Consider the following 25,220-nt stretch of genomic DNA (forward strand, 5'->3'; position numbering starts at 1 on the left):
AACCCCTAATCTTAGGTCTCTACTATAATTTTCCATATTACTTTGACCCAGATTTTGAGTTTGATCATCACTGAATATCCTGGTCTCGTTACTACTAGTGACATCTCCCTCAGGGATATCGTTAAAATTGCTCAAATTTCATTGTTCTTCAGCCATTTTTTAGAAAAAAAATGTTATCCTTAAAATTTCATATGAATCGCAGAAAAATTAAGAAAAAACTTTATTTTCAGATCAATTTAAAATTCCTCAACCTCTTCGGAATACTGCTAATCGAATTGAAGAGGACGATTTTTCAACGTTCTCTTTTCAGCTTCAGGAGCTTGCAGTAAAAGTGAGGGATGATTCCGTCGTCTCTGTCATTCACTGTCTGTGAGTACGTAGTAATTAATAATACCGCCAGCCGCCCGGTTTAAAAACCACGGGAAAAACCGTGGAGGAGGTACTCGCGGCTCGTTTCCTTGTTCTACACGTCCTTCCTTGAGTCAAATATTTTATACTTCCTTCGGGTTACGTTTAATTTCCACCTGTAACCCTTAGATGTCCTCGGTGGTCCTAAATCGTTTTCTTTCTTCGAGCTACGTTTAATTTCCACCCGAAATCCCTAATGTCTTCCAGGTCCTTGGGAGAATGAAAAAAATTCCTTCCGCAGAAAGTTTTTAATATTTTTAAGTTCCCAGGCGAATTTATTGTGAATTTTGACAATTATTCTTCAAAATATTATAAAATTTTTTGTATGATTTTCACACAAACATTCATCAAAACTTTTTTAAAAAGAGGTTCTAATTTTTGTAAAATTGAAAATGTTGATTTCCCTTTTTTCATTAGTTCAATTTATGTTTATTAAATTTAATTATTCAATATAATTTCAACATTGCCCCTTCAGAAAGTACAATCGCTATTTATCTTTCCTGACTCACACTTCACTTATTCTTTTCGAAAAGTTTTTGTCGCTGTTCCAAATAAAATCAACGTTCTACTGCAAAATTCTTTAATTCACTAAAACAAATTCACTTTTGTTACTATACTCGAGTCTCGGTACTGTGAAATTCAGTACTGCGAACTCCCGCTATTGAGTACAAATCGTCACTGCAAACTATCAGAATGTAAACAGTTGACATTTGAACATAGTAAATAGTCCGTGGATTGGGGTTTCCTCATGTGTTCTCACTATTGAGGGCGGACTTGCCCTGAATGTTCACAGTACTGCGACTCGAGTGTATATCCTTTTCGTGAATTGTTACGAAATTGGTATTCCACCGCGACAAGTGTATGGAATCCCAATTCTAACACCAAAAAAGGTTTCCTGTGACGATTTGAGATAATTTTGGCGCAACAATCATCAATTTTTAAATTTATATTGTTATCGGTGAATCAGTTCATTCCACAACAAGGGTAAAAACACTCCTCGCCTAATCTCCGACTTGATTAAATGAACGATAAAACCAATTTTCCATGTCCTATTATTATCACTATAACAATAATTTAAAAAGTAAGTTAAAAATGATAAAAGATGTAGGTAAAAATCAATTAAACACAGAGTCAAAATTTAAAGCATCATGTAGATTCTCTTTGATCACTTTAACAAGAAACATTCTAAGTCCGATTTGACGTGAATTCGGAATGAAAAAACACAGATTTCGCGCCGCGAGTTAGTCAAGATCTAATCTTGAAAATTGGTGAAGTCTGTGGGCTGGTGGATCGCACATCGATCTATACATCTCCCGCGCAGTCCTTCTCCTATTCATTTCCATAAATCAACCAAATCAAAACTCAAATTTGTTCCCTCAATAGAACTAGAGCATGATATGATGTTTTTGTCAAATAGTCACGTAAAGTTAAACCAAGTTGCTTCTGGAAAGAATGCCATTAAGCACGTTTCACGAATTTAGGTTAAAATCTCGTTTCATGCTTCACTATCAACAATGTCAAATAATGAATAGCAATAAAATTTGTGGTTATTTGTTTAATCCTTCTGAAAAAGATTTCTCACCCAGGGTTCTTTTATCCCAATCAACCCCTTTACTTAATTGCTTTTTTTTTTAAATTAACTTTAATCACACTCATTCAGTTCTTATTTTTTCGCAGTTCGAACTAGGCTGAACATAAAACCTGTAACAACAATCATTCGGTTCAAAACACATTAAATAATTATATTATTGAACTCATTTTATAAAAATTTGTTTTTTATTTATTTTCAAATGACTCGCGCTATTTAAAATGTCTGGGAGGTGCTGCTTCTATCCAACAACTCCAGGATAATTAACAATCATCAATTGTTACACGATTCCAAAAATACTTACCCCTGGTGAGTAACTTAGGAAGACAGTCAAGCCCGCCGCTTGCCGCGCTTGCACCCAGCCACTGGTAAACCCCCGTGTTCTATACACTACGCGCCAGTATCAAACGAGAAAACAAATATTCTCCACTTTCATTCGGTATAATTGCCTTCAGATCATATAGTTTAAATATTGCGGCTAAAAATGCATGCGTTTAAACGTAGTTTTGATGTAGCCAAATTGAAAGCCGTTTGAGGGACACGTGAGAATACAGGCGAGTCCCCCGCTTTCCGCTCCCGCCCCTCGCGAACACTATACTACCGTGTTACTCTATAGCTTTCGCGACTTTCAAGTGAGAAATAACACTTCATTTTCAATTAAAAAATACAACAACAAAAAGGATCTTCTCGGGGAAAAGCGAGCTGTAACGATTGCTATAATTGCCTTGAGATTAGCTGTCTTTGCGTCTGTTCACGGGCCTCGTTCAGTTTTACGAATTTTGGAAATCAAGATTTTTACGTTGTATAGTGACACCTAAATTCAACAACTATTTTTATCTCAATTTTCCTACATTTTGTTTTTAACATGCTTTCTGTAGAAAAGCCCGGAGTTCTTCGGGATTCCGCAGAATTCTTTTTCATTTACTTACCGGATTTCCGTGGAATAATTGGATAAATTTTCTCGATGAATTCCGTAAATTCTCGAATTCCAAGACTTGTCACAATTGGGCAGAAACTGGCAACTAGGCAACAACAAAAGAAAGATGTAAATAAGTGATTTGATATTTAGAAAAATTGAAACAAATTTCAACTGAAAAATCGTAACCTATGATTTTACAATAAAGGAAAGTCATGCAAATACATGATAAACTGAAATAGATATCTCAAGTAGAACCTAAGAACTTGAAGGAACTCAAATGCGCGAATTTGCGCCATTAAGCAAAAATGTTGCACCTTATTGATAACCAAGTTATAAGCGACAAATACAGTTGAAAGAGGGCTGGCGCGCTTTTTCTAACATAAGTTTTTTTTTCAATTTATCATATCAATCCATCATAACTTTAAATATGTATTGATATTGTATTGAGATTTTAGGAAGTGATAACAATTAGAATTTTTTGATCAATTTCAAAGCTTATTGCGTTCATTTCGATAAAACCTCAAATGTGCTTATATGCGCTACACGAATTTCTTACAGAACTAAGAAATCACCCAAGTTCATAACACTTTGCAAAGTGATTACTGTTAAAAAAAGAGTAATCTGCAGTGATGTGTGCTTTTTGTATAGAATTTTCGCTCATGTCCTATCTCTTCGGATAGGATTTTAAATGCACTCATATGTAAACCACCCCCACCCCGACCTCCGCATAATTTTAATGAAATTGTCAATTTGTAAAGGAAAGGAATCTTTTTTTAGTTCGCTTTAGCTATCAGCCTCAGCGGCGGACTGGGTCTCTGAGCGCAGGGCGGAAAGCATGTTTGGGGGCGCTATTTCAACAAACAAACAAAAATTACCAAAAAAAACGTGAAGAGCATGATAAGCCAACAGGGTCGAGGGTGGGCGCCCATCCTGAGGGTCTACGCCAGTCCGCCGCTGATCAGCCCTTCACTTCCAGTAGAATGTACATAAGGCGTTACGAAAATTTTGCAATACAGACGAACCTTTTATAGTTTTTCGAAGTACTTTCCACCGCAGTGAATACACTTTTCCACACGTCAAAACCAGTCATCGAAACAACCCTACCACTTTTCTTCTGGAAGATCTGCACACGCTTGGTCCCACGCCGTCAAAAGGTCAGTTTCGTTAGTAAATACACGCCCTTTTAGTTGTTTTTTTTACTTCCGGAAACAAACCAAAGTCACAGAGAAAAAGATCTGGACTGTAAGGTGGGTGATCTAGAATAGTGAGTCCAGATTTGACAAAAAAAACTACTGTGAGCCGGTGCATTGTCGTATCGGAATAGCCAGGTGCTGAGTCGAGATTTCGGCCTGATGTTTTTAAGTTAGTTTATGATTTGGGGTAAACATACCTGAGTGTACCAGGAATAGGTGACTGTACGCTGGGTTTCCAGTACGGCCCTATCCACAATGCTGCGCTTACCAAAGAATACTGCAATCATTCTTTTGTTTACAGATCGAAACTTCCGCACCTCCACTGGAGCATCCTCATCCTCAAACAGCGAGACCTTGTTTTGTGATTTTGTTCGAACTTCGTAATAACACAGCCAGGTTTCGTCGCCTGTTATAATACTATTTGCATCCCGAGAAGATCCCGATTCAAATCTTTAACTTTGGTCTACACTTAAACCGCGAGGAAAGTTGTATCATGATTTGCGTCCATTAGTTACCCATGCGCGCACCTAATATCGTGCTACTAGAGGGGGCATCCGGTAAGTCCGCAATTCCTAAAATTTTCCACCCCCAAAGTCCCTTAGTTGGAAAGGTATCGGACTTGGACTGTATAGAGTAATACAGACCAGTATTTCTATTTTTAATAAAAGATGTCGAATAAACTTTCGAGAAACGCATATTTTCAATTTTCTAAATCTAAATATTCTTATGTATTTTAAAGCGCAGATTACGCGTACTTTATCTCAGAAGAGATATTTTTCGTTAAAATTAGTGATAAAGTCAAGGTGTAACAGCCCTAACCGACCGAGTGAACGGAAAGGATACTCTACAGAGTATCCTCATAGTATCCACATAATAACCCTTCCGTATCATTCAAAAAAAAACTCAAAAAAAATGAAGAGCAACTTTTAAATTGGTGAAATTTGGATTCTACGTTAAAATTCCCATTTGAAGGTTATGGAGTAATAGCAATAGTTATTTTTGCAATAGTAAAAAGTTAAAAAATATAACAGGCGTATAACGTCTGTTGACTGCTACACTTCAAACGCATCACCTCTTAGTAACAGTCAACAGGCGTTATCGGTCTTATATATTTTTTAACCTTTTACCATTTCAAAAAACACTATTGCGATTATTCCGTAACCGTCAGATGGGAATTTCAACGTTGAAACTGAATTTCACCAATTTAAAAATTGATCTTCCATTTTTTTCAAATATTTTTTGTTGCACATTTTTAGATATTAATTCTTTTCATACAATTTCAAGGTCACAATTTTTTATGATTTCAGTTGACTACCTTTTTAGATATAATTTTTCCATACAATTTCAAGGTTACAATATGCTATAATCTCGGTTTAGTACATTTTTAGATATTGATACTTTTCATACACTTTCAAGGTTAAAATATTTTATGATTTTGGTTGAGTATATTTTTAGATATTGATTCTTTCCACACAATTTTAAAGATTACAATATTTTATGAATTTGGTTGAATAGATCTTTAGATATTGATTAAAAGTTGTAAATTTCGGAATTATGATCCATTTGCGAATCACACATTTTTCGTAAATGATTTTCGAGAGCTTGATTCAATATTGGTTCATCATACGTCACATCATATTTGGGGAAGTTACAGACTTAGGCCTAAAGTATAAAAGCAATTGCAGTGCCGATGTGGTCACAAGGGGTGAGCCATTTCCATCCTCTATTTAGAACAAAAATGGTGAGGCTGTTTGTTCGAATGAGTGTTCACAGGCAATTTACGAGTTTGGAATTTCTTAGGTAATTCTAATGTCAAGATTATATTTATTTTATATCACGATTATTTTGAAGTTGCGGTATAAAATTTTGCTGTGTGATTTTGTGCATAGCACCTGTCACAACTATTTTCCCGCAAAAAAATTTGTTGGGGGGTAATTTTCCAATTTTTGTTGAAGTTGTTGAATCGTTATCTGTTACAAATTCATATTGTTGATTTAGGATAGACAACATCTTTTTTGATACGCTTCGTTTATCTTCTACCTTTGTATCAGCGTGATTTCCCGATGTGACTTATAAATTCTTGTCTTTATTAAAAGAGCAAGTCGCCTTATATATTCGGATATCGTTTTCCCTGTCAGATATATAAAACTATGATTGACTAGGTATAGTATAAGCAGGTTTGGAAAAAATGTATTGAATGCTTAGATTTTCTAAACGTGTAATTGCGCATACATAAGGTTTCTTCTGTGGTACCGCAGTACAGTTCAGTACAGTATTGTTTGGAAGGGGTGGGGGAGAGTAGGTTTTGGTGCCAGTGTATGGTACGGTGTCATTTATAAATAACGCCCGTATTTGTTGGGTTTTATATTAACTTTGTGTCTGAAATATCTTGTTTCAGTTAAGGAAATAGTACTTAAATGCGATTTCTGTTCTAAAAAGTAGATACCCTGATCTATAGAAAGGCCCGTGATAGGTCGAGATGGGTGGCCGAAAATAAGGCGTGGGGTAGCAGAGGGGCGGAAAAGGGGAGGGATTGCAGAAATTCCCATTAAATGGATGATTCTTAGTAGGAAAAGTGGAGGCGCCTTACATGGTCCTATCCAATGAATTTGTACTGAAAATTTCTTTGCGGTTTGGCTTTTTTTCGGATTATTTGGAAACGAGTTTTCCATCAATTATATCTAATGCATTGGTATGATTTTTTATATAAATTTGTTCTGAACATTATTCGAATGAAAATATTATCTCCTATGTTGAAACCGCCCCTTAAAAAATTGGCTTGTTTTGAATAATGTGGAAATTTTCTGTAAAACTAAACGTTTAAGCATAGCGCTAGGACCAAAATTGTGGCAAATTCCTTAATGGTAGACAGTTCGTGAAAACATTTAAAAAATAAAAGAATTGTTAATACTTGAAAAATATATTAAGTAAAAGAAAAAAAATTTGTTAATTGCTTTACGAAATTTGTAATAAGTATTTTTTCAAATTCTTCTATAAGTTTTAATTAACTTTTTCTTATTTTTGGAACTATGTTTGTAGAAAGATTTCCATGATTTCTAATAAATGTTGTGACATACATTTTTATATAAATTTGTTCTAATGTAACTAACGTCAAGTAGAGCACTGTGACTGGTATCACGGAAAATTCCATAATGGTGGCTACATTAAAAAAATTAAAGCGCAAGAATTTTTTACATTTAAAAAAATATATCACCTAAAAACAAGAGTGTTTTTTAATTGCTAGAAAATGATTTTTACATTTTTTTTCTGAAGATTGAGGTTGGTCTTATTTCTTTTGCAATTTCATTTGAAAACGGATTGTTTACAAATTGTATCTAATTTTTTGGGCATACATTTTTCTAGAAATTGATTCTGAACATTGTTCAGATAAAAAAAATCAGCTTTTGTGTTAAAGCCTTCCTTGAGAAAAATGTTGTTTCGATTAATGTTTCAGTTTCTGGCATATTGCATGTTTCAGATGAGAAACATTTTTTCAATAGCATCATGTGGAACGTCTCCCCTTTTTCAACTAAGAGTCATTCATTCAATGGAAACACCTAAAACTCTTCCCCTTTTCCAACTTTTGCTTCCAAACATTGTCTGAGCGTAGAGGTTGTATCTTATCCAGCTGGAAAAGGCGAGACCTAATTACAGCGTAAATTAATTATCTTAAATTATTCTAAGTAATAGTTAGTAACTATACACATTTTTTTAAATTTGAATTCCACATCTGTCCTTAATCATTAATTATTCAATAAAATACATTTACTCAATTACGTTTGAAAAAAGTTAAACCTCACCCAAAATGTATGAAATATAAGAGGGTTTTTTTTGTACCTGACTTTTACAGTATGCAAATTTATCCTCAATTATTTGGAAAATTAATTCCTTATTCGGTGCGTTTATATTTTTCTTGCCTGAATAATATATGATCGTTTCAATTGAAAAATCTTTACACGTTTCTACATTTCTAACAATTGTTAAATTCTTCTAAAGCGTTTATCGATACACACACTATAACATTTTTAAGCCTTCAAAAGTAGATTTCCTTAGAACTATTTCAAGATTATACCTTTTTCTTTTGCACCTAGATCTAGCCCTGCTATGTGTTATTGTTTTTCTTGTCATTGCATTCCATTCTGGTCCCTCGGAGGTATTACGTTTTTGTGGTGAGCGATCGTAAAAACTTACGTAAATTTGCTCAATTCAGTGGTCTGAAGGTATAAAGTTTATAAACATCATAACCCAGCGTTTAAGAGCAGCTTTTGTAAGTACTTGCTTAAGAGGTGATGACTTTGGTTGGTATTTTTTATTTTTGGTGTTTCAAGAACAGTTAAATCAGCTAAATCAGGCACGTGGATAGTTTGAGTTTCTGTAAACTTTGAAAAATCAAAGACCAGCGAGAATTCAATCTCTACTAAATCTGCGTTAACTTGGGACATACTGACTCATTTAGATACAACAACTGCACTGATTCAACGCTGTAAAATGCGTCAGTTTATACACGTAAAATATACGCGGAGCAAGGGAGTGCTTTATTTGGTAGGGAAAGAGCCATATGTTGTGAGCGTGCGAATAACCGTTATGCCACGCATGTAAAAAACCGGGTTTTATTAACAGTCAAACAAAGGATAGAGGTACGCGCTTTCTGGAAATGACACAAGAGAACTGGTGCTTCATATAAATCATACAAAAGAATTCGTATATCCTGGAAATTACACAAAGAAACACATATTTCGTAAAAAGTGCACAAAGGAATCCATACACGCAGAAAAAGGAAATGTAATATTTACTTATCAAGAAATGTATATGATTTCTTGTAACCGTAACAGCATAAACTGCTCATAATAAGGGGGTGCAAATGTCAAAATCACTTAGCATTTCGTAAATGTCACAATGAAATTAAGGTTAATTTAATGCTTATCCTTTAGTAAAATATACATCTATTCTGTGGTATTAAATACCGGAAGAAATGTAAAATCCACTGAACCGATATTAAAATAGTGGTGCAGTGGACATTACCGAAGGTTCGGTACACATTACCGGTCTGATTGGTTGGCTTAGCTCGCCCCTAAAGTCGAAACAACGCAACCTATCCGCGCGGACCACCGGGTAAATTTACGGTGCAATAGGCAATGGATGGATTGCATCACATAAAAAACATTTCTTGTTGACATTTCTGTGACAGTCGTCATATTACACAATATTATCACTTAGCAAGGAAGAGGTTTTATAAAAAAATAACACAATTTTCGACAGCATAACTTCTTCACAGAGGCAGATCGCGTACACTTGAGAGCTTATTGGAGCAGGCCATTTTTGTTTTCCGTAACTGTTTCAGCTGACTTCTATGGATATAAGGTAAATCCGAGAGCTTTTGTTGGGTGCCGCGATGACATGGGCGTGTATTCAGAAGTCATTCCCAAGGACGCCACCTCAGTTATAAATGCATTTCAAATTATTTTACAGATCGCAACTCGTGTAATAGTCTAGTGGTTAAGACAATTAATTTGCGTACTTAGCCTAATGCGTTCGAATCCACCCCCCCCCCCCCCCCCCTATTGCGTGCGGATTTTTAATTGTATTATAAGCGTTATAACTTACAAATACCGATTAATTATAAGTACATCCGACTGTCGTGTTGTCCATATACGTACTTGGAAGATCAGTAGAATTAACTTGGTTTTCAGTCAAATATAAGGTTCTTTTTTCTGCGTGTATATCATGTAATTTATACAAAAGAGCACATTTTTTCCATAAATCACAGAAACTTGTTTAGCAGAAGGGGTGTATTTGGTATAAACTAGTTTTTCAGGTGTAAAGGAATAAGTGGCTGTGTCCGCTAGCTATCGGCTAACTGTGACAGCAGCCTCCTATTATCTGCAGTTTTATGTACGGTGTTGATATCCTGATTTAAGGTTTTCCGCCTCCAAAAACGAATCATTGAAGAAGCTATGTGTGTCTTACATGAACTAATTCTTCAAGTGCGCATGAGGATTCTAGCAGAAAAATTTTACCGGTGATGCTGACGAAGATACGTGATAAACCCAAATAAATACTTTTAACGATTTATATGAAGCTCTAAAACAAAATTTGAAACAAACGGGTTCAATTCTATCAATTAAAAGTAAAATGAAGTCTTGTAAACAGGACCAAACGGAATCATCCAGAACTTTTCAGTACGCGTCAAACAAATACACAACTAATTAAACTACGTGGTACCAGTATCCTCAGTCAGAAGGTGCCAAAAGACAACTTAGATTAGAAATTGAAGAAAAGAAGGAAATCAATCGTTATATGTTAAATCCAAAACGAGAAATTAGAACTCAAGTACGGGCCATGAAACCAAAAATATTAATGGAGGTCCAGAAAGAAGCAGCAGAATATGAAACCTGGCCAAAGGAATCACAACCAGCCAGAAACATACTAATAGCAGCTTTACCGAACCCCAGATTTATGTAAGGACCTGTACCACCTGCCTGAACAGCATCTAAAAAATCAGCAGCCACCACGGCTAAAGCTCTAAATCAAACTTTTCCTTTATCGAACAGTGCCAAGATGTCTTACCACAAATTCAGTGAATTAGGCCATTTTTTCTCTTAACGTTTTAGGTAATCAAATTCTCAAAACGGACAGTTCCTAAAAAGTCCGCCGCAAGTAAGGAATATCTAGAAAAAGGAATATTTTTAAAGTCAGGTAATAACGGAAGAAGAAATTATGGAACAGGAGGACTATCTATCTGGAACAAGCAGAACTAATTTACTTGCCGGAAGATTACAATCCATTAAAGGAAAAGGATGCAGAAGAGAATATGTGTGACTAGTTGCTTCCGGAGCAACTATAAATATAATAAAAGAAAATTCAGTACCTTCAGAAGTATAAAAAATGAATAATTTAACGAAATTCCAAATGGGAAATAATAACCAGGAATCCCCTTGAGCGGTATGTATAAATTATTTTGGAAGAAATCACTTATTTCACATAGTAGACCCAAATTTCCCATTACCCGAAGACAGAATTTTCAGACTACCTTTCCTCAAGAAATTCTTTAAATACGCTCTAGCACCAACACATTTGATAATCGAACAGAGAAAGTTACCATTGTACGATGACGAAGAATTTGTACCACCTATGGAGAACAAAATATGCAGAATCAAAAGTCATGAGAAATCCTACAGATGTCTGGATAAATAATGAAAATAATATTTAAGACCGATTATATACGATTTACAATAACAAGAATCAGGTCTTATTTTTTAATTACTCAAAACAACCGACTAAAGTACCTGAGAAAATTAAATGCGAAAAAAATGAAGATTAAACGAATTTGAGAAACATAAGGAAGAATTTTATAACAAACTAGATCAACTGCAAATACTATTAAAAACTTCTAATATCAACCACATGGAAAAAGAAAACCAAGCGATGATAAAAAAATCCTATTAAAAAAAGGCGTTCGTTGTATCTGGAGATTTACTACCATGCACGGTATTAACTGACAATGAGATCACCTAAAATTCAGGTTAAGTAATAAACCTTATATCACACTAATTACCTGAGATACATAGAGAATTTTCATTAAAATAAACACCAAAAATATTGGATAAAATCTGATGCAATTTGACTTGAAAAATGAACAAGGCACATTCCAAAGTATGATGGACAGAGCATTTCACGATTTCATTGGAAAGTATTCTTTTGTTTATATCGATTGTAACATTATTCTTTGGTCTTAGATATTAATGTTTATAGATTTTGTATTATCTTTTATGACGCCTGGATTTAAGGACGAATTTTGTTCAAGATTAAAAGTATTTACTTCCTACTTTGAATATTAATGTATCAAAAATCTCCTTTCATGGACTTTGTACATAAGAATTTGGAATTTTTGACGATTTACTGTGTCTTAGTGAGGAAATCGGTACCGAGTATGCACGTCGGTACCAATCCTTAAAGGACGTAAAATCTGAAACGTAACTGTTTGTTGCTAACAACTAAAAGGAAAGAAACTTTATCCACAAATTTTGGTTCCGAATCTACGTTAAAATGAGCTTCACTTTACTCTACTTTAAGCCCCTAAATTTTGAAGTAATTATTTAACAAAAATTCTTCGGATAAGTAAATGTCCCTAAATCCAGTGTCTATTCTTCCGTAGATTTTGAAAGTTTTCACCTCATAAATGGCATTAGACTGACATTAGGCGTTTTAAGAGCATCCATAGGATGACCAAAAGATATGTTATAAAATACGTCTTACGGATGTCCTAAAGGCGTCTTTAGAACATCCTTAATTTTTTTTCCTACTAGAAATGTGAGTATTTAAAATCAAAATTGGAATATTTGGCTGATATTATGACAGAAGATGGAGTAAAGCCAAGTAATGAAAGAATTCAGAAAATCATTGATTTTAAGCAACGAAAAGCAATAAAAGATATACATTCTTTTCTCTGATTAACTGGCTATTAAAGAAAAATGATAAGAAACTTTTCTACCATCGCTACACCTTTAAAATTATTGACACAAAAAGAAACACGATTCAATTGGACATTAAACTACGAAAAAGGTATCAATATTTTGAAATTGCCTTAACATCCGCACCAATATTAAGATTCCCAGAGTGGAAGAAACAATTTGTTTTAACAACCGATGGTTCCAACTACGGACTAGGAGTAATCCTTTTTGAGAAAGGGCATTCATGCCTATTCAAATCAAGAACTTTGAATAAATCAGAATAAAACTATACGACCAGCGAGAAAAAGTTTCTAGTTATAATATAGACCGTTAAGCCTTTAAGGCAAAACCAATTAAGAAAAAAATTCACCATCCAAACTAACTATAAAGCACTCATACGGCCTGTCACGACTATTCCCCATGCAGGAAATAGATATAGGAAAAATATATGCTATAACCGAATTTAATTGAAAACAGTCGCTAAGAAAATTGGGCCGATTCGTTAAAGAAATACTAAGTAAAAAACTATCCATCGTTCGTATCCGTTAAGGAGACCCTTTAATTTCCCCTTTAGAAAAAAGATACTTTAAGAGAAGTTAGGAATTTTGTCAAAATTCTATTCAAAAAACTAATTCTATATATGCGTCGCTAACACAAGGAAATTAACACAAAAAGAAAATAAAGCAATGATAAAAAAAGCACATGCAAGTCACACGGGCAAACAAAACACCCTTGAAAATGCACAGAAATTAGGACAGTAGATCAATATGGAAAACGATATATAAAAAAATATATGAAAACTTGCCCAATTTCTCAACTAAATAAAACAACCAGATTTAAATGCCAAATGGAAAGCACAATTCGCGATATACCTTCAAAACAAGTGATAAAATAGCCATGGATATCTATAGGTCTCTACCAGAAACAATCAGGGAAAATAAGTATACGCATGTCACACAAGTAGCGAACATGCCTGTATCTTTTTAAGTGAGATATTTTTTAAAAAGGTTGAGGTTATTCCGGTAGTAACTTTTATCGGTTTTGACCTTGATGATGAGCCTCATAGGTTTTCCAAGGATAACTTTTTTTGTAATGGAAACGCTCCTTTTTGACACCGGAAATCGAAAGAACGGAAAATTTTATATTTAAATCTGCACTCATGTCATATGTTCTGAATGACCTCAAAGCTCACCCTAACGGCATTGTAACTCAAACAATTTTTTTATGGCTGTAATAATACCATTATTTAAAAATATTTCACAGTGGACAAACTTATGTAAGTATCACGCGCTGATCAAAGTCTAAACTTTGACCTTGACCTGACCTGGTGGCCGTTTAAAGGTCACGACCGCTCAGGTCGTTTTCATTACAAAGTAATTCACCTTAAAATGACCTTGAAGGTAATTGTTAAGGTCGTGTCGAACGTATGTATATTTAAATACATGTATATATAAATACATATCAACGCGTGATACTTACATAAGTTTATCCGCTGTGGAATATTTTTCAATAATGCTTTTCTTATAACCATCAAAACATTGTTTGAGTTAAAAGGACCTTATAATGACCTTTCAGATCATCTAGAGCATATGACTAAAGTGCATATTTAAATGTAAAATTTTTCTTTCGATTACCGGTGTCAAAAAGGGGCGTTTCCATTTTTTTTTAAATCCTGACCTAGAAACCATGTAGATCATTTTCAAGATCAAAACTAAGGTGATCATCAGATTCCTTGTTACAAATTACTATGGGAATGACCTTGACCTTTGTAACAAATAGCTGACAAACAAAATAATAATAATTCAGACCGTAGTATTTCAGTGATGATTTATTGACATTTTATTTATTATTATGTCCTGGGACACTCAAATTTGCTCGTCTTATCAGAGCACTTTAAAACTAAACTGAATCAGTTCTTTAGTTTGCAAATTAAGACTTTTCAATTTTAGCTGAATTATCAACAAGTGTCAGTTTGAATTTCTCATTTTGTTAGAATACATCCATTATTATCTGCGTTATCAGAGATTTCTCACGCGATTCTACGCACTGAAACCAATTTTAAGAAAATTGGAAAAGCCAATCTAACAGTGGCTGCTGTCAAATCCCGGATATAACTTCTTGACCAACGCTGGAAGAGTCGTAAAACCCTGCACCTGGAGATTAAAGCTGGAACTACGTTGGCTGAGCGTGAGAAATTGGAATATTTCACAAAGTCTAAGTGTCTCGCTATTGAAGATGCTTATCTCAATGCGCGAGATTTTTATATAATCAATTGGTCTTGCTTACTCCTAAGACTAAGGCCAATGAAAGTTTAAATCAGTCTCAAATTATTCCTCATGATTTCGTGTCTGTTAAACTTCCTCAAATCACTTTACCGGAGTTTTCAGGAGACTACAAGGATTGGGAGAATTTCCGCGATTTATTTAATACTTTGATAATTCAAAACGATTCCTTGTCAGATGAAACAAGATTACACTATTTGAAATTGTCCTTAAAGAGCAAAGCTGAAGGTTTTCTAAGACATGTTTCGATAACTGATGCTAAGTTTATCTCCAATTGAGAGTCACTAAAGACAAGATTTGACAACAAAAGAGCTTTAATCTCAACTCATTTACAAGCCTTTACGAATCTTCCTAATGTGTCGAATAATATTCTGGAAGACTTAAAAAACTTACGCAATAAAACAAATGAGTCATTGGCGGCTCTCAAAAATCTTAAACGCTTAACAGAACATTGGAGTGATTTACTTGTTTTTATACAGGTTAAAAAGTTTGATATAAATATTCTCAAGGAATGGAAGATGCATATTGGTTCTAGCACTGATCATCCCACTTATCAGCAACTTGACTCATTTTTGGAGACTCGCATACGTATTTTGGAGGCTATTAAAGCTTCAAAACCTGTTGCGAGTTCGCAAGAAACGAGTAGGACTTCAAAACAATCGGGAGTTAGGAGCCACAATGCAACTTCTAGCTCAAAGTGTCTCCTTTGTAAGGATAATCACTCTTTATTGAAATGCAACAAATTCAAAGCTTTGTCTGTGGACAGCCGTAGGCAAGTTGCTAAAAATAATCATTGTTGTTCTCTCGCGTCACAATCAAATGATCCCGGCAATTCCACCCTGGGGGTGGGGGTGAATCATGTTTCGCTTAAAGAAGCAGACAATAAAGTTTTGTTTCATTTTCTGAATAATCGTCCAAATTTATCGCGCTCAACCTTACAATGAAAATATTAAGTCCATGCTACAAAAAGATTAAAGCAGTAGTATATGGGGTTGGAGGAGTTAATATTGGTTCTTCAAAAAAGTTAGCAGAACTTAAATAAATTCCTACACAAAAGAACTGTCCTAAAGTCACATCCAAGCTTTAGTATTATTGCACCTTACATCATATGCTCCTCCTGTAAGATCTGACGGGGGGAATAAAGATCAATTAAAAGAGTTAGGGTTAGCAGGTGCAAATCCCTTTAATTCCCAACAAGCTGATTTGATTTTAGGAGCCGGATAAATATGGCTCATGTTTACTTCCTGATCTCCAGCAGGGTATATTGGGTTCTCTTACTGCACAAAGTACTGTTTTTGGTTGGATATTATCTGGGCCTGTTTCAGTCACAAACAAAGTAGAAATTTACATTCCAGTTACAGAACATCAGGCTATTTCAGCAGAAGTCTTGCTTGAAGACTTAACTAGGTTCTGGGAGTTGGAGGAAGTTCCCTTTAAAAATACTTTGACAGATGATGAAATGTTTTGTGATAAACATTTCGCCACGAATTACCAACGAACAAAAGACGGACCATACTTGATACGCTTACCTTTCAAAAACGGTCCTCCCATAAAAATAGGTGCATCCCTGGAGAGATCTAAGATCGTTTTGAATAAAGTAATTCGTCGTTTATCGGAGAAATCGGAATTATTGTTACAATACTGCATTTTCTTATCGGAATATAAAAACCTTGGACACATGGAACATATTCAAAAAAAGGAATCGGATAGTTTTCCACAAACTGTGTATTTGCCTCATCACCCTATTTAAAGAGAAACTAGTTCCACTACTAAGTTGAGGGTTGTTTTCAACGCTTCCCGTTTATCTTCCAATAATTCTTCCTTGAATTCTCATCTTCACATTGGTCCCAAGATTCTCAATGATTTGGTTTCAATTATTATGAATTGAAGATCACATTGCTTTGTTTACATGACTGACATTGAAAAAATGTTTAGACAAATTCTAATTGACCCTCAGGATTGCGACTATCAAAGAATTGTCTGGATTTTTCTTGATAAAAGGCTCGTCGCTTATAGACTTTTAACAGTTACTTACGGTAGTGCCTGTGCTCCTTATTTGGCTAACAAAGTGGTTAAGCAGTTAGCTTTTGATAAAGGAAATAGATTTCCTTTAGCCCAAACTATATTAGAAAATAATATTTACGTCGATGATGTTTTGTTTGGCGCAGATAGTCAGATTGAGGCTAAACAGGCGCGAGCTCAAGTAACACTGTTATTGGAAGCTGGCGGTTTCCATTTGCGAAAATGGGCAGCAAATAAACCCAAACTATTGGAAGATTGTCCCTCGGGAGAGCACGAACGTGCTTTCGAATGTCCGTTAGCAGAGGATGCTCAGCTGAAGATTCTAGGTATATTTTGAGATCCTAAGTCCGATTTATTCCTTTTCAAGTGACTTCTTCTTTAGTCGAGAATCCAATAAAACCGATTCTTCTTTCATTAAAAGCTAAGTTGTATGATCCTATGGGTTGGATAACTACAGTCATAATAGTGGCAAAAATTTTAATGCAAGAACTTTGGCTGCGTAAACTCGACTGGGACGACAGACTACCTGATGATCTTAAAATTCAATGGTTAAATTATCATGATTCTCTGGAAAAATTAAAAGCACTTGAAGTCCCCAAATGGACATGACAACTGCAAACAAACTCTGAATTCGAGCTTTATGGCTTTTTTCACGCTTCGTCAAAAGCTTATTCAGCTTCCATTTACATTTGAATTCTCAGTAAAGATTTCAAACAGGCTCATGTTTGCCTACTAATAGATAAATCTAAAGTAGCTCCTGTTAAATGTGTATCAATTCCTCGCTTGGAGTTGTGTGGAGCTGCGTTCCTAACTAAGACACTTAAGTTTGTCATGGAAACTATGTCATTGGAAAAAATACCTTTTTACTGTCACAATGATTCCGTAACAGTTTTGTCTTGGCTAGGAAAACATCCTTCAGATTGGCCTGTGTTTGTTGCCAATAGAGTTTCCCTAATTCATGAGCTGGTACCTCGCGCGAAATGGTTATAAAATTGATAAGGCATTCCTCATGGTGGCAAGGCCCACCTTGCCTAACTTTGCATTCCTCGAAATGGCCTGAATATCGCTAGGCATCCCCCTCGCAATCGAATTTAGAAAAGCGGCCACTAGAGAGTCATCATGTTTTGAGTGTGATCAAAAGCTCATTCAACTTGATGCTTAAATTCTCCTCTTGGCCAAGATTGCTTTGCGTAACGGCCTATTGTAAAAGGTTTATTGATGCCTTTGTGTTCAAACACTCAAAACTTAATAAGCCTAAACCTAAATTTTCAACCATGTCTCTTAATGCGATTAAAATCCAACAAGCTGTTATATTTTGGATCAAATTTTTTCAGGTAAATTCCTTTTCTGATGAGATAAAACCTATGAAAGTAGAAGATAGGGTGGTTCCAAAGAACTCGCTATTAAAAAGTTTGAATCCATTTTTGGATTCCAATAATGTCTTAAGGTGAGGTGGAAGACTATGGCATGCTATCAGTTTTGATGAGAAGCATCCTATCATTTTGCCGCCTTTCAGCGATTTTCTTCAAGGAGCGGAAGACCAGTACACTTGCACAGTGATAATGGCACGACATTTCATGGTGCTGAGCGGGAATTAAAAAATTGTCTTTTGAATCTTAGACTGGATGCCAAATAGCATAATGAGTTCGCAATTTAAGGTACTTCTTGGCATTTCACACCTCCCTCCGCTCCTCATTCTGGGGGTTTATGGGAGGCTGGAGTTAAGAGTTTTAAACACCATCTGAAAAGGATTGTAGGTGCACATACTCTTACATACGAACAGTTTCATACCCTTCTTACTCGTGGAGAAGCTTGCCTCAATTCCCGTCCTATTGCCCCTCTTTCAAATGATCTTGAAGACTTTTCCTATCTTACCCTTGGACATTTTCTGATTGGAGCCCCTTTGACCAGCATTCCAGAACCCGCATTGGAATTTACTTGGGAAAATCGATTAAATCGATGGCAGTTAGTACAACGAATTTTAGATATTGACTGGAGAAGATGGGCTGTTGATTATTTACAGTCTTTACAAAAGCGCTATAAATGGTTCAATAAAGAGTTAAATCTTGTGATCGGTGATATCGTTCTTTTGAAACATGATTCGTTACCGCTTTCTAGATGGATGTTAGGTCGCATAGTTAAATGCTACAAGGTAAAGGACGATTTAGTACGTTCTTTTCGCGTAAAAACTTCCAGTTCGTAATATGAAAGTCCGATTAATCAGATTTGTCTGTTACCAGTAAGAGCGAAAGAAATGAGCAAAATCGTAACAACTATTATTAATTAGATTTATAAGAAATTATTCTGTAAACTTAGTAGATTATGGCGGGCGGCTAACACTAATAAAATTTTGTTACATTTATACTGTTTCTTTACGGCGAGCGGCATTTCCGTTGTTGACATACACTCCTTTAAGCACTTTTTTTTTTCATCGTGCAGTTACCACTCACGAGGCGGGCTGTATGCTTAAGGGCATGCTCTGCGCGAATTACGCAACTAAACCAGGCCCCACTTTTGACTTTTTTTGTCCACATGAAAAAAATAATTTTAAAAGAAATAGGTAATAATTTGGGAAATGGTAAATAAATATAAAACGATAATGCGTGGCCATGCACAGAGTTGAGAGAAGAAAATTTTTTTATAAGATAATTATATAACATTATAATATTGAGCGTGATCGACCGATGTTCTGCTGATGCAATCTTATCACGGTCAGCTATTTACTACGAGGACCGGCGGTCGGTAAAGAAAACAAGTTTCTCAGCTTGTGATCTTTCAGTGCCGGATGAAGTCAACTCGAGGCCCTGCGGAGCAACTTTGCTTAGGGAAATTTGTTAATTACAATCTAAAAGACAAAAAAATTGTGTAATTCTTGTACAGAAGTCACGCATATATTTTTTTTTTGTTGTAATTTTAAATACTGTGAGAACCAATATGCATGTGAGCAATATTGTCGATAAGAATATTCTTATCACGTGACATGACGTTAATTTAGTCTCAGTTTACTTATTGTCTAATACTTTTTCAATTGAAATTATGAAAATATTATGATTGACTAAATTGGCCTTGTCACGTGATATACAGCCCGTTACATTGCAGCACTTTACAAAAGGCAGGGGTGAACGGATCACTTATACCGCGCGTACAAATTTTTGGTACCTTTTAGTAAAAACTGCTGCTGTGTCAATAGGCTGACAGTACTGCTATAATCTTATTATTATTATTATTATTATTATTATTATTATTATTATTATTATTATTATGCAATACTGTATCAACTCATACGCATGCAAAAATGTATGGTTGAGTAGAATATCCTTAACCACAGGAGATCGAAAAACATTATCCGTTTGGCTCAATCGCAGGATTTCATTACCTACAGCTATTGTCTGACGTACTCAATCCTATGGACTCAAAAGTGTGGATGATAACCTACGGTTTATTACCAGTAATTGACCGGTTACAAGAACGACGTAGCTTTTTTTTATAGAGGGGAAATAAGTAGTAAATTTTTTACGAAATACTGAAATTTTCTACCTAAAAAGGCGAATTTTAAACAAAACAACAGTTGAAGTTTGAACCAAAAAGGACGACTTTCTAACAATATTGTTGATTTTTTAACCAATCAGTTGCATTTTTATGTAAGACAGATGCAATTTCTACTAAGACATCAATTTTTAAACCGAAAAGACAAATTTTCGAAAAACCCAGTGGGCACAAAACTACAAAAATCCCAAGAACGTGCTTGGGACGTTTTTAGGATGTCTTACGTTAGCCCAATCAACGTCTCTAAGACGTCCAATGTCCTAAAGATAACCTATAGACATCTTCAAGACATAGACCTTCTCGGGAAATTTTTTCTACTGTCATTAGACGATTTAAGAGCATCCCTGGAATGTACAAAAAACATGTTAGAAAAGAGGTCTTAGGGATGACCCAAAGACATCTCTAGGACATCCTTAATTTGTTTGCCTACGGGGGAAAAAAGAATAACTTTTTAACAAAGTTATTGAATTTTCAGACAAATAACAAAATGCATAGATAACTATATATTCCTATAAGGAAGAAACTACAGAAAAAAAAGATATATATAAATAAAAGGCAAATAAATTACTATACATTTTTAACACTTTTCACTTAATTTTTCAAATCCAAAAAATAAATTTGAAACCTTTAAGCAATGAATTTTCAATTAAAATTATGAGTCTTTAACCAAAATATGAATTGTTAATCAAATAAATAGTTGAATTTTCCACCCAAAATATTAATTTTCTAACAAAAAAAGACTCGTTTTCAACAAGGTATATGAAGTTTCATCTAAAAATATCAATTCACAACAAAAGTTACAATAGCTAAAATGTTAGAAAAATAAATGCTTAAACACGAAAAAAAACAAATTTTTAAGAAAATAGTTTGCTTTTCCACAAAAAATTATTCTTGAAGCAAAAATATAAGAATTACATTTTTAGACAAATATAATTAAATTTACATGCAAAAACTAGAATATTTCAACTTGCACGTAGAAAAGTAAGTTTTATACAAAAAAAAAAGAATTTTCAACCAAATTCATTAATTTTGATCTAAAAATATGACTATAAATGTATGATTATTCACGAAGAGCAGTGCGGAATATGACCTGCACCGGAAGCCCCACTCCAATCATCCCCAAGGATTACAGCTGGCTTAGAGTAAAATTGATTGTTTTTGCACAGGCCTGAGACCTACTAGAAGTGTTTACACTATTTCACAGTTAAAAAAAAATGAAACGAATTTAGCACTATTTGGAAAAATATCTACTCTGTCCAAGTTTATTATCCAAAGTATTAAACATTATTAATTGAATTGTTATATTTTTCAATTCTGACATCATTCAGTTTACAATGCGTTATTCGAAAATCTTCTACATTAGAAATTTCCGAATTCATATTTTTATTTTCATTTATAGAACTTTACAATGCAGTCTTAAACTATTGAATAATGAAAAATTTAAAGCGTTCGAATTGCACATTTCTAAGGAAACCCGTTGTTAGTTTCTCAAATATAAATGTAAATATTTTTAAAACGAAACAATAATTGATTTGTGAAAACGATTCTAAATCCGTTTAAATTTATGAATGTCTAGATGTAAGCGTTAAAAATTAAGCGTATTTATTTTGAAAGTCTTAGTCATTAAAAAAAAATTGAGACATCCTATTGAAATTTTACAAACTAATTTTAAATTAAACATACCTTTATAATAATTTATTTGTAATTAAAGGCTTTTACTAAATTTAAAATATTTTTTCAGTCTAGAGTATTCAATTTTCAATCCATTCAATTTCAAATCTTTAAATTAAAAACAACAAATAATTATTTAATATTTAGCAATATTTGAATATTTATTTATGACGAATGAATTAAAATCAAGTGTTAAAAATTAAACAATTTGAAACTGAAATGTTTGAGAAAGAAAGCCTTGAATCGTTAAAATTTTGAAGAGCTTTTAAATTTTACACGTTTGAATATTGATTGTTATTTTTTTAAATGTTTAATTTTGAGGTGAAATTGTTAATTTTTAGTGCTTAAATAACAAGTTTACACATATTATTATCAGAAAAAATTGAGTAATTTTAACAGGTATTTAGAAGTTTTGAGGAGATTTAAAGCCAATGAAAAACTTGAAATAATTTCACATAATTTAAACAAAGTCTCTACCGACAAGATTCTGCTATTCGTGCCAATTTTGTTGTATACAGCCACATCATAATTTAAAACAAATTGTAGATTTTTGCAGATTTATAAAAAAATTAGAAACTTTTTAAGAATTGTGAAAGGCTTCAAAAGAATAAAAACATTTTTATAAGATTCCTAGAAAAATTGGAAACAACTTTTCATTTTGGAATGATATTTTCAAAAATTATTCAAAAAAATTTTAAAAGATTTTAAACTTTTTGAAAAATAAATCTGAAAGGTTTTAAGATATTCTTTTCAATCTGCGGGATTTTCTTAGGAGTACAAGATTTTCTAATTACGTATTGTAAACTAAATGTCATAATTGAAAAATATTACAATTTAACTAATAATTTTGAAAAGTTTGAAAATAGAACTTGAATAGATTTTTCTTCTAACTATTTGTAAAATTCCCAGTAAAAAAATAAATTCACCGTCATTCATAAGTCCAGCAGCCACCCTGTACATATATGGTTTAAAAGTTTAAAACGTATGTATTTTCTTGAAATTCGTCTTCTTCATATTAAAATAGTGTAACTTCTTTAAAAAAAAGTGTGAAATTTTGTCAATAGTTTAGTGAATCTGAGGCCTGTAAAATAATACAAATAATACAACAATCAATCTTACCCTATAGCCTAGCTGTAATCCACTGGTCCGGTTGGAGGAGGGACTTTCGTTTGAGAAATGATAGTGCTGACCTTGACGAGTTGCTAATAAACGGTGTAAATAAGCTCTCTTAGATTATAGAAACTTTCAGGTACATAACCGTTGGCTTCTTTGAAATCGGTGTTTTTAGCAAAGGGCAGTCTCCACATTGCTCTTTGCGAACGATCCAGTGTGTAGTCCATGAAATTCATCCCGGGATAACCATTTGCACAATCTGTACAATATGTTTATTATTTTAAATACTTTCGTTATTTCTGAGGCCTGAAAAACGTCTAAAAATAAATTTCAAAAACTCTTATTCACTGACATAACCTCAAAATGAACTGGAGCACATTACCGATAAATTGTATTTATTTCAATGAAATCAAAAGGAAATATTAATTAGCGGGAGATATGCAATAATTTTTTAATTAAGGTGATTGCTTGCTTACAAGAACAACCGAATTGATGAAAGGAACCTCATAAACAAATATTCGTGGGAAGGAACTCTATTTTCTAGTTACGCCACTGGATTGAGGTTGACGGAAATTATGTTTTTAAATGGAGGCATCTACTTTATCGACGTTCAAAGTTTCTTTCCTATCCCTATAGTTTTTCGCCAGAAAACTTTTTTCTTAATTATCAACATTTCGATATATGAAAACGTTCCTTAGTCCTTTTTGTATAACTTTCCAAATCCTGAAAACGATATCTCAATCCGTGTGGACGTAGTGAGGGCAACAAAAATGGAAATCTTTCTACACAAAAATTTCATAAGCGTACTTGGCCACGTCACATCGACCTTATCGACATTGAAACTTTCTTTTTTTCTCCGCTAGAAATCGCAAAATATTCTCGGAAAATAATGACAGGTTATGGATGTACAGATAATGATTTGTTGATTTGCAACCAATTTGCAAAAGTTATTGTTTATGTTAATTTTTTAGAACGTTTAGACGATTTAGTCCTAAATTTTTGCCAGTCCTCAACATACGGGAGTAAAAAATCTGAAATGCATCGAACTAAAAATACCTGCAAAGTGCTACAACTCGAATGATAATATCCTATTTCATAAATGTATAAATAAACTTTCTTTGAAATTATAAACATATTGATGTACACAAACGTTCTTCAGTGGTTTTTATTATATCTGTCAAATTTTAAACACGATATCTTAATCCATGTGGACGTAGTGGACACCAAAAAAATGAAAATAATTTTCCCCACTTATTTTTACTTGGATAATTTTTTTCAAAATTATTACTCAAACTAAATATACAAACGCAATTTATTATCTCATTTTCTATATCCCAAACTTTGAGAGCGATATATCATTGTTTTTAGATATAGTGAACACCAAAAAAATTTTTCCTAACCGAGGACTGGTTTGGTCATGTGGTCACCGCAGAGCATGCCCTTAAAGTTGTAATGTTTCGTCTTTATGAGATTTTTTACAATTGAAAATTATTCAATTTATCGACATCAACTATTTCAAAGCTATTTTTATTTTTCTTATTATTTAAAGGAATATTTGAAGTCACGTGATTTCTCATTTTGAGTGTGTGATGATAGCCTTGTTGCTAGAGAAAAATAGTGTACGAGCAACAGTGAATCGCGACAGATCGTCATCCGATCTTTTCGGATCATTAAAGTGATTAACTCAATGAAGACATTAAATAATACATCTTACAAAAATTCCTATATATATCGAGTGAGTGAGTGATCTTTTGGTTCTCAAAAAATGGTCTTAGTCTACCAATTATTGTATACTTTAAATAAAACATGAACTATTAATTATTTCTAACGATTCTTCTCTGTCTATTTCTGATCTGGCAAAATTAATTGGTCATTAACATAAACAGTAAACAAAAAGAAATTTTTAATAATTTTCTAAAACAAATTGCAAATAATTAGAAAAGTGTTATTTTGTTTTTACTTCATATATTTTTTTAAAAGATAATTTTAAAAAAAATTTAAACCTTTTTGTGAACTATTTGTACTACA

General features: G+C 33.7%; 1 protein-coding gene across 1 annotated transcript in view; it reads right to left on the bottom strand.

Moving 5' to 3' along the window:
• LOC117174188 overlaps positions 1–25,220 on the bottom strand; it is a 1,286,801-nt gene that overhangs the window by 984,240 nt on the left and 277,341 nt on the right. The window contains exon 3 of the mRNA XM_033363042.1: positions 2,926–3,018. The gene's annotated coding sequence lies outside the window, so the exon portion shown is untranslated. The remainder of the gene's footprint in view (positions 1–2,925; positions 3,019–25,220) is intronic.

This window comes from Belonocnema kinseyi, chromosome 6 (assembly GCF_010883055.1).
Source record: "Belonocnema kinseyi isolate 2016_QV_RU_SX_M_011 chromosome 6, B_treatae_v1, whole genome shotgun sequence".
Lineage (NCBI taxonomy): Eukaryota > Metazoa > Arthropoda > Insecta > Hymenoptera > Cynipidae > Belonocnema > Belonocnema kinseyi.